Source organism: Malaclemys terrapin, chromosome 2, assembly GCF_027887155.1.
Source record: "Malaclemys terrapin pileata isolate rMalTer1 chromosome 2, rMalTer1.hap1, whole genome shotgun sequence".
In the NCBI taxonomy this organism is placed as follows: Eukaryota; Metazoa; Chordata; order Testudines; family Emydidae; genus Malaclemys; species Malaclemys terrapin.
In genome coordinates this window covers 158,440,427-158,451,873 of record NC_071506.1, presented here as the reverse complement: position 1 = coordinate 158,451,873, position 11,447 = coordinate 158,440,427, and the positions used below count along the sequence as shown (strand labels likewise).

General features: G+C 43.1%; 1 pseudogene; it reads left to right on the top strand.

Moving 5' to 3' along the window:
• Positions 1-983: 983 nt before the first annotated feature.
• Positions 984-10,824, top strand: LOC128831291 (paired amphipathic helix protein Sin3a-like; annotated as a pseudogene).
• Positions 10,825-11,447: the final 623 nt, after the last annotated feature.

The window sequence follows — 11,447 nt, the reverse complement described above, 5'->3', positions numbered from 1 at the left end:
TAGACACCAGGATATGGACTTGGTATAAAAACTAGATTAGAGGAGGGATACAGGTTTGAGAAAGAACTGCCAAGTAAGAGGTACTTCTGGGATCTGTGTGCTTCTAGATTCCTGGAATGTTCAGCAATTATATCTCTGCAAAGTTCCCATGTCTCATAAAAAGTATCTAGGCTGCCTAGATGTAAATTGTGATTCCTTAATCCTCAGTGAAGAGAGCGCTGGCTTTTCCATTATGTCAAGATGTGAGAGGTGGAGGGATGTCTGATTCCCAACTTGTGTAGTTTTTCCTTTAAACATGATCAACTTGGTTACAGTGCACTCTTTGTGAAGTGACAGAATTGACTTCTTTCTTCTAGGCTAGGTATAAGCTGGCTGAGAGGTTCAGAGTTTTGTGTATGCCTGTATTGCATGGGGTGAAAAGAATATCTAGTTACAGGACCATAACAAGTATCAGAGAAGTTTGAGAGCTCTGAAATGTCTGGCAAGTGGTTAAATCCATGTATTAAATAAATTGTGGGATGTCACAGATACCAGGGACTCTCTGGGCCAGCTGGTTACAGCAGCTGAGATTTCTGTTGTTTGTACTCCTCACAAAGCAGAATTCTGGGATATTGACAGTGAACCCAGACCCAGTCCTGGGACTCTGTAGGAGGGGAGGGTGGGGAAGTTTGGTTTATGTTCTGTTGAATGCCCTCATCACCCTGGTTAGTGGGGTATAGCCATGCATTTGTGGCCTATTTAACCTTCTGTAAAATAACATAGCCGCAAAGCCAATCTAAAGATTCATGGGCATTCCTGGAGAATTTTGCTATGCATGTTGTACCTCATTTGAACTCCTTCTGAAACTTTCTGCTGTTTCAGTGGGCAATGGGCACTGAGCAGAAGCCTTACTGCCTCCAGCTTGTGTGGTCTAGGTTTTTATCCTACACCGATCAATGTGGTATCTTAGTATCTCTTCGCTCCTGTTTTGTTTTTCCTTGCTGCTAAGGTTAAAGATGAAAGAGAAAGAGTGGCGAGAAGCCCAAAGAGGATTCAACAAGATCTGGAGGGAGCAGAATGAGAAATATTACCTGAAATCCCTGGATCACCAGGGCATCAACTTCAAACAGAATGACACCAAGGTCCTGTATGCAATATGTGTAGGCCCTTGACACCAGAACTTGGGTTGTTGTGATGGATAATGTGAACTCTGGTCCTTCCCCCATAGGGCTTGGGGTTGTAATGAGAGAGGAAATCCAGTTCACTGCCACTGCTTTGTACAAGGGTCTTAAAGACGTGGTAAGTTGCATATGTGAGACTCACCCATGCTCTGTATATTTGCTCTTCCTCCCTCAGAGGCAAGAGCAGGCATTAGAAGATAATGCCGGAGTATCCATAGGCCCACACCTGTCACTAGCCTACGAGGACAAGCAAATCCTGGAGGATGCTGCTTCTCTTTATCATCCACCACGTGAAACAGCAGACAGGAATTCAGAAAGAGGACAAGTACAAAAAAATCAAGCCGATCATGTACCACTTCATTCCAAACCTGCTGTTTGCTCAGCGGGGTGAGCTCTCCGACGTGAAGGAGGAAGCAGAGGAGGAAATGGATGTGGATGAAGCCACTGGTGCTGCGAAAAAGCACAACGGAGTTGGGGGCAGCTTCCCTAAAGCCAAGCTGCTGTTCAGCAACACAGCAGCCCAGAAGCTACGGGTGGGGGGTGGGTGGACAAAGTGTACAACCTCTTCTATGTCAACAACAACTGGTACGTCTTCGTGCAGCTTCACCAGATCCTATGCTTGTGGCTGCTGAGGATTTGCACCCAGGCTGAGCAGCAAATTGAAGAGGAGAACTGGGAAAGGGAGTGGGAGCGGGAAGTGCTAGGCATAAAATGAGACGAGTGACAGCCAAGCAATTCAGCTGCGACTGAAAGAGCCCAGTGAGTGTTCTCTTCCATGGGTCTGAGTAGGGGAGGGCAATTGTGACAGGTGCTTTAATTTGCAGTGTGTGGATCTGGTACTTGATCTGTTTCCTGGTGTCTTGAGGAATCTGTGTTCCTCCCCCTCACCTGCCTTTAGGTCTTTGTCTCTGTAAATACAGTACCTGCATTTTGGTAGTTTCCAAAATGTGAAATATAAGGATGCTGGTGGGCACTGAATGTAGCACAGGATGTTATCAAGGAGGAGATCTCTAGACCTGACCCTGTGACTTGGAGCATCCTACTTCATAGGGCTGTGTTGGAGCGGCGTGGTATTTTATAATGCTTTAACACTCCTTGCCAGCTGAATTTCTTAATTTTGGATTACGCTATTTTTCTACCTCATGAATTTACAAGTTGGATAAAAATCTTCTCTGGCCTCAAGCTTGTTCTAAAATATCTCAATGGAGCAATCAGCCCCTGGCAATTGACAAAGCAGTCAGTTTTGGCTCTGGTATCAAAAAGTGTGGGTCCTTTTAAACTGATGTTCAAATGATTTACTGACTAAAGAAAGCAGGGCAGGGCAAACCCAAGTAAGTCTAGGCAGTCATATGTAGACCGGTAAAGAGCCTCCTTGATCTTCCTATTTTCTGTTACAATGTTAATGGAATTTGAGTGGTCTCAGGAAATATATGTATTTAGAATTCTCCAAGGGATGGTTTCCTTAGTGGTGATAATGCTACAGTACTAAACTGCCGATGGCTGCCTGTTTCCTGCCAGCTAAAACCGGAGTAAAGTAGCTAATTTGGATTAAAGCAAAGGAGGAAGTGTGGACAGTCTCTGTTGGCCTTGAGGGATGCTGAGGTGTTTGAACCTATAACAATTAAAAACAAACAGAAAACACAGATAACTTTTCAAATTCCCTTTAAAATGGCATTGTTCCTTAACCAGTATTTTAAAAAACTTTATTTTCATCTTCCCTTGATGCCTCCACCACAGTGATGAGTGTTAGTTCAAAACTGGGTGTACCCTGAATGGCTTTTTTCATTTTCCTCCCCTTTTTGCTGTGTTTCTGCTACAGCCCACAAAACCTTTTAGAAACTACATTGGCACATTCAGCTTGCAAAGGTGGTAACTGTCCATGTAGCTTGCTGGATAAGATGCTGGAGAAACAGGCGACCCTGGTTCTAGTCTGAGCTCTGCTACTTAGTAACTATGTGACCTCAGGCAAGTTGCTTCCCCCTTGGTCTCTGTTTTATGTTCTTCAAGGCAGGGACTCGTCGGTTATGTGTCTGAATGGTGCCAAGCACAGAGGGGTCCCAGATATAGTTTGGGACCTCTGGGTGCTACTGAAATACAAGTTAATAATAATGTGCAATGGGTATATTTCATAAGAGCCTTAGTACATATCTGCGTTCCTATCTTTTTGGTGAGGTGTCTGCTTTAATGGTGTGCATAATGTTGTTTTGGTAGCAAGAACCCCTTTAATTCTGAGAATTTTACCCCCTCTGCCCTCCTCCATGACGCCTCTGATTGTTTACAATCCTGGCATTAATTTGAAAAGCTCTCATTTAAAATCTTACAGCGTTATCCCTCATTTTATAGACCATTCTGGTAATTCATTAGTTTGTCTGAGACTTTCAACATGTGGCCCTTTTGCTCCCAGAACTCATAGTGGGCCTGTAGGAACTGCCTTTGAGGGGTGTTAGAAATGTAGTTCATGTTGCATCTTCTCTTCCTCTAGTGGATATTGATGTGGCGGATTACTACCCAGCTTTCCTGGATATGGCGCAGAACCTGCTAGATGGCAACATGGATTCGTCCCAGTATGAGGACTCCCTGCGTGAGATGTTCTCCATTCATGCCTACATCACCTTTACCATGGACAAGCTGATCCAGAGCATTGTTAGACAGGTGACTTGCAGCATACTGCCAGGGGAAGGGAAGGGTGGTGTCCAGGTGATAAAGAGGAAGTAGCTGATGCTTTCCCACAAAAGAGCACTCCCCACGGTTTAAAGGAAGCTTGGGAATATTGAATGTATTTGTGTGATGTATTTCAGAGTGGAGGAGAGAACAGCAGGGGTTTCCTCCTGTGTCTCTAACATATTTCTGGAGATAGGGGAGGAAAAGTGTTAGTGTATTTAAGTGATGAGGCTCAACAAGGCGTGTACAGATATTTCGGTTACCCAGCTACCTGTGGTGCTTTGTCTTCCCTCTTCAGCTTCTTCAAAGGTACGTGTATCTGGCATAACAAAACTTCCCCAAGTAATGTTGCTTTAACAAAGAAATTGCTACGCGAAGCGTGCTTAACAATATTTAAAATGCCCGTTTTTGAAGATTTGTAAACCTTCTATAAAAAGCAAAAAGATTGAATATTCAGATAGATAGAATTTTGTTTAAAATACACGTCTGTCTTGAGGGCAGGAATAACATGAGCCCAGCCCCAGAGGATATTTTTCAGACTGTAGCATGTGTCTGAAATCATAAGAACATAAGAATGGCCATACTGGGTCAGACCAAAGGTCCATCTATCCCAGTATCCTGTCTTCCAACAGTGGCCAATGCCAGGTGCTTCAGAGGGAATGAACAAAACCAGGTAATTATCAAGCAATGCAGTAATCAGGGGGATTATAGTAAAGCTTCTCATTCAGAAAGATAATGCTGCTAGCACTGTGCTGTAATAAGTGGTCCACCTAGTGTGTGACTGTGATACGCTCCTCGGGTATGTTCAAGCCTCATTCTTAAGGCAGGTTTCAGAGGGGTAGCCTTGTTAGTCTGTATCAGTAAAAACAACTAGGAGTCCTTGTGGCATTTTAGAGACTAACACATTTATTTGGGCATAAGCTTTCATGGGCTATAACCCACTTCATCAGATGCGTGGAGTGGAAAATACAGTAAGCAGGTATAAATATACAGCACATGAAAAGATGGGAGTTGCCTTACCAAGTGCAGACTGTCCTCAGCTATCCAAGAGGTGCCTAGTATCAGATGTTCTCTTGCTCTTAGAAAACCTGAAGCATTTGTAAACACAAGAATCAAAACTGTAAGGACTCTTGGAAAAGGTTCTGTATTTCTTTTGAATAACAACTTCCTTCTGGATTTCACACACGTTGCCTGGCTCTTGAAGCTGGTATATTTGCTGATTTCAGCTGCTAGTTGTCACTTGAACTCTGTTAGCCCAAGTGTCAACTCTCACATGCTGGCTACCTTAATGATCCCATTTGTATGGAGAATTGTTAAGCACAAATTAGAGTATCAAGACAGGGCTAAAAACAAGTTCTTAATTTCAGTTTTGACAGGAAATCAGCAGTCAACCAGCTCTTTCTTTAAATTTAGGAATAGAATTAATAATTAGAATTTGATTTAATTATTTTTAATTTCTCCTCCACAAACAACCAACTAATCAACCTTTGGATTTGGTGTAGCGATTTCATGGCAAGAGAACAGCCTAACAAGCTCTTCCCAGGTACCTCGATGGTCTAAATCTTTGCCAGCTGTCAGGCATTTCCTTCATAATGCTCACTTAAAGGTTATTAATCTGTAGTTACTTTGCATGTGTAACTGTATTTTGCCAGCACCGTTATTTATTTTAAAGGACAGAATGTTTTCCAATGGGTGTAGTAGTAATTCACAATAGAAGAGGCTACTATGTATTTTGAGCAAACTCTGTGGGTAACAGAGAGATTTTGTCTGATGGTTAATAAAATACCAACTGTGCAGTTCATGCTTTTTTCTTCCAACTCTCTTTAAGTATGTCATGGTTCTCTATCCAGGAATTCTCTTCTGCCGATATATGTAGAATAATTTCTTTCTTCTTTTACCCTCTGTTAGGTAAGCTCCTTAGTGATCTAGAACTTTCCACTCATTGTCAAAACTCCTTCTGTGTTCATATTGTGTAATTGGGGCTAGTATCCCCCCATTGTTCCCAGCAAAGTGGAAGGCACAGTGTTATGCTAGATAGTTGCATGAAATTTATTAGATTCTCCCCTTTTCCCTAGTGGAAAGGGATTTATTTTTCTGAATAATTTGTTACTAAGTCCCCTTCCGCATTCTGCTTTGTAGCTGATGTTCATTCAGGGGCCAGGTCCAAATAACCATCGAGCTGCTGGACACTGAAGAGGAGAACTCGGATGACCCTGTAGCGGCAGAGGCAAGAGCCGATTGTCCTCGGAGTTCAGCTGCAGCTATTAAGCATGTAAAGTTTAAACGGGGGTATACTGGATGAAGATGACAGAGCTGTCAGTGTTTCAGATGCTATAGTTTATGACCTGCTTCTAGTCCTACAGGACACATTCATTACGTGACACAGTGCACTCAGTGAATTGGATTGAACAAGCCTTGTTGGCATTTCTTCTTAACAATTTCAAAAACCAGACGGTACAGGTGCATGTCCGTCCACGGGGGGAGAGTGAGTGGGACCTGTGTGAAATATATGGAGTCTCAAAGATTGCTTTTCTTTCATCCGCTTCCAACCAAACCCCTTCAGAGTTGGGTTTGAATTGTTTGATTTGGCAGATGTTGGTTAACCCCTTGTGTTCTGTGCCCAATTTCAGGATTGGTCAGACTACGTAGAGTGGTACGTCAACTCTGATTCTACCTCTCCCGAACTTCAGGAACACCTGGCCCAGAAGCCGGTTTTTCTGCCAAGGTGAGTGAACAAGCTGTGGCTGTGAAAAGTGACACACAGACCACAAGTACCCATGTCAGCAGAGGGAAAAAATCTTACTCCGTCACAGTGTTGGCTATTGCAGTCTCTTGTTTGTTTTTAGTACTCTGCCACTTTAGAAGACATTAACCTGGGAGTAGCATATAGAGACACGGTGCTGCTGTTTATTTCAAGAGCCCACCCTGGGCTCCTGCTCTCCAGTGACTGAGAGAGGGCATAGTCCACAGGCAGCAGGGAAGTCAGAGGTTTGGGGAGTCACCAGCCCCTTTTTTTGTGTGGCAATCCTGCCTTTGCTTACAGTAGCCCTCTAGCTGAGTGCAGAAGGTGCTGAGTCATCCTTTTCACTAGCAGGGAGTTGGTTGTAAAATAGCTTTGAAAGGTCCTCACTCTCTGTAAACAGCTGAGATCGGTGGGTTGGCTTATGGTAGGCACATGAGCCTAAACGACTTTAATTTGTGACCATTCCACTCTGAGCAATACTTCAGGTTCCGAAAGGCTGGCCTGGAGCCACCAGATACGTCCAGCCTAGTGGACAGAGGATGAGCACTAATCCCAGCAAGGATTCTCTGGTTTACAGGAACCTGAAGCGGATCCGTAAGTGTCAGCGTGGTCGGGAGCAGCAGAAGAAGGAAGGGAAGGAGGGAAACAGTAAGAAGACCATGGAGAATGTGGAGAGCGTGGACAAGCTGGAGTGTAAATTCAAACTGAACTCCTAGATGGCAAAAGTGATCAAATTGGCAGTTTAAGGCTCCCTGAGGGAGGGATAACTCAGTGGTTTGAGCATTGGCCTGCTAAATCTAGGGTTGTGAGTTCAATCCTTGAGAGGGCCATCAGGGGTGGGGGGGAAACAAAACCTCTCAGGGACAGTACTTGGTCTTCCTAGTGAAGGCAGGGGGCTGGACCCAATGACCTTTCAAGGTCCCCTCCAGTTCTATGAGACAGGTATATCTCCAAATATTTATTATATGTACAGGAGGACCACTCTGCTGCATGCTCAGCAGGTAGGAGTTGAGTGAAAGGAATGGGATGAGCAGCTGGGGAGTTTCCCTGAACCTCTTGCTCCCAAAGGGCATCTGGGGAGAGTCAGATAAAATTTCCAGAGGGGGTGGGGTCGGGGGTGTTCTCCTGTAACATTTAGTAGTCTTCATATTGCTTTGAGGACTGGACATGATACGGTTTAGTCCACTGGACGCTGTAAACTTCCTCTGAATGTTCCTGAGATGTAACGCTTCCTTTCCTCCCCCTCCATTTCCCAAACTCTCCTGTTAGAGTAGGCAGCTGTTAGCATCCTTTTACTCGTAGGTTTTTTGCCTAGGGGCACCTCACATTGGTTGCTAATCCCCCTTGTTAGGGTGGGCCTAAAAAGGGGGATAGCAAAGAACTGAAATGCTGAAAAACTGACACGTGTTCTGACATAGCCCTCCAAGCTCATCTCATCAAGGAGCTGTGCCTTGTCCCTGCAGTCACTGAGAGTGGGAGTCTAGGGTTGCTCCCAGGCAGCAAAGCACTGCAAATGAATATACCAGCTGCTTGAAAGTGCTGGGTTTGTGACTAGGATAGCTGCAGTGATGTCATAATTACAGAAAGGTCCAGTGTGGATAAAAATTGGAAGACTTTTTTTAAAATTAAATAAAATTCCTTTTTAAAAATGTTTGTTACTTATAAGTTTTTCTTTTTAAAAATGAGCCAGTTTAAAATGAAATCAGAATTTAATACAAAATATGTTGAGGCCTAAACTTAGAAGATTATAATAAGACATTTTAAATAACAAATAAATATGCTGAATCCATGACCCTTTCTAAAAAACAAAAACAAAAAAAAACCCCAATTTGAATGAAAGGCTTCTTTTCTATAGAAAGAAAGAGTCAGGGAAAGCATCTAACTTTTGAGGTCAAGTTTCAAAAATATGCTACAGTTGGTTAGCCTAGGTAATTTAGGAGATTGTCTTCTTTTCAAGAGACATAGGCGAGACTAGAAATTTAAGCCCCAGTTATTTTCACTTAGGCATATTTGAAAATTTTCCCAGACCAACCTGAAATAACCAGTTTAATTCACTGACTACAGTGAATCCCTCTATTTAATAAATTATTTAATTGTCAATGTGAAACATCTTTTGACAAGAGAAGTTTGTGTCTAAAATATTTAAGGTTGTCTTGTCTAATACAAATACATTGTATATACCGTTTTGTTTGTTTAAATTCCAGTTACCATTCTAATGCAGATTGACACAAAACATGAGCAAAAAGTTAATTATCTAGTAAATAAGCAATATTTCATTCACCATTTTCTACATACTAAAAGTGTTCGAGTAATAAGAATCTGAAAATATTAAGCTATATAATTGCTTAAATGTATATAGTTATGGTGTACACTTCTAGGTAGCAAACAGATGTACCAAATCTACTGTAAAGTGTCTATTTAGTTGTAAGTCAAGGTGTTTTAATGGTTATATCAATTAATGAGTGCATCTTTCTTCAGAAAATAGCTGAAATACAAATGGAAAAGCTGATTTAAATCCGTCCACCCTGGAAATGTCACAATGCATATTTTCCCAGGACTCAGAAGTTCAGGTTCTAACAGAATAGCACAGCTATGGGAATATGTATAGTAGTTACTGGGACTGACCACTGTAATTAAGTCAGTGTTGAACTTCAACTAACCCTTTATTAAATTACTCCTAACTTTACTCAGATTCCTTTTTGGTTTGAAATTTCTTAGGGTACGTCTAAACATTTATCCGGGATTGATATATCGCATCTCGTTAAGACACGATATATCAATCCCCGAACGCGCTCACTGTCGACTCCGGAACTCCACCAGAGCGAGCGGCGGTAGCGCAGTCGACGGGGGAGCTGCGGCCATCGATCCTGCGCCGTCTGGACCCCCAGTAATTCGATCCAAGATACTTCGACTTCAGCTACGCTATTCGCGTAGCTGAAGTTGCATATCTTGGATCGATCCCCCCCCACCCCAGTGTAGACCAGCCCAAAGGCTCTGTTTCAGTCCAAAAATAACTTTATTTTAGTGGGGGTGCCGTGTGCATGTGCGCATGTGCTGTGAGAGGTTGGGAACAAATCTATCTGTCTCAGCACCCCCCTCTTCTAATCCAGCTGGAGTTCTTGCACGCACGTGAGACTGTTTCTGTATTGTTTTTATAAACACCTGCACTGAAGGCTGAATACAGTCTTGCATCACCTGACGCTGCCATTAATCAGGGAAAAGATATGAGAAGCTTAGCATTATTGCAGCGTTAGGGTTATAATCAAGCAGTCAAGTCAGGAACTTCTGGAAGTTACTTCTATTGAGTGTTTAATTCTGCTCTGGTGCACATGTATTTTTGTGTGTGTCCCTGTTTTGATCATTAACACAGTGTTGAATCCATTCCATAAAATATACAGGATATACACTGTGGCAGAGTTAACATTCTAGTTCCGAGTTCAAGAAACATTTGATGATTTTTGAATTTGATGACTTCTGAGCACTTGATTTCACAGACTTAATTTTCACAACACTAGGCTTTTGGGGATTTCCAGTTGGGGAATAAGGATGGCTGTGCCTGCTTGTTCATACACTGCCTCCAATTTACTGATGCTTTCCCTTGATCAGTCAGCAAGGGTCAGTGTTTGTATTGCCAGTTCCCCAGCAGAACTAAACATCCCAAATCTGTTGGCCTAGGGAAGTGGATTTGTTTTTGCTTTTTAAGTGTTTCATGATCTTTGGTCTCTCCCGTTTCTGTAGTCCCATGAAAGAGTGAGCAAGCGGCTACACCAGCGGTTCCAAGCCTGGGTGGACAAATGGACGAAGGAGCACATGACCCATGAAATGGCAGCCGAGACAAACAAATGGCTAATGGGAGAAGGGTTGGAGGGTTTGGTGCCCTGTACCACTACCTGTGATACAGAGACCCTGCACTTTGTGAGCATTAACAAGTACCGTGTCAAATACGGCACAATATTCAAGACACCGTAAAGTCCCTGAGTGAGGGAAGATTGCGTGTGTGTGTGTGTGTATCAAGGAAACGAGGAAGATGCCTTTCTCCCCTCACTGTGTATCCCTGTAACATGGCCAGTTGACTAGTGCACAGCTGGTACAGCCTGTCACCAGCGGGATTCGGTTTAGGAATACGGATCTCTACAAACCTAAGCTGGAACTGTTGCCAAGAGGCCTCTGACTTCAATGTGCACTGTGGAGAGAAGGACCCTTTTCAGAACTGAGTGATCCTAGAGAAATGCAGCTAGCTCGTACGCATCAGCAGTTTTCAGACTAACTCCTCAATGGCCTGAGCTTCAAGGGAAGAGAACTGGATGTTGCATCCATCCTGACCGGAGTGGTGCATCTAAAGTTACATGCTCAGATATGTCGTGAAACCCAGAGGTGCTTATCACAACCGGATTCTCCTCTGTTAGGCTACTGCAGGTTTGCCAGGGTCACCCATCTCTGCAGTCCAAGAATACCATCTCCTGGATTTGACCCTTGACTCCTCCCTCCTTCACCCTGCTGGACTCCTGATTCAACCTGTTCAGATTGGTCTGTCCTTTCTAGTGCCAGTGGGATTGTTTTGTACCTGCTTCTTTACTAGTCTCTCCTAGTGCCGTGCACCAGCTTTTCACACACATTCGCACACACAGCAGAAACAACACAATTTTAACATGTTCCCCTTCCTTTTTTGTAAATAAATGTACATATTGTCAACTTTTGTTTGTTTGTTTTTTATTAAAGGAAGTATGCTTGATGTGCTAGCGTAACTGTACCAGCTTCTTGTGTACCATAGTACCAGGTGGCTTGAGAGTTAGTACCTACAAACAGACCTATGGAGACATTGATTACACTTTTTACCAAAGGGAGTTATCATTGTAGTGCTTTTGTGTGGAAACTTTTCTCTT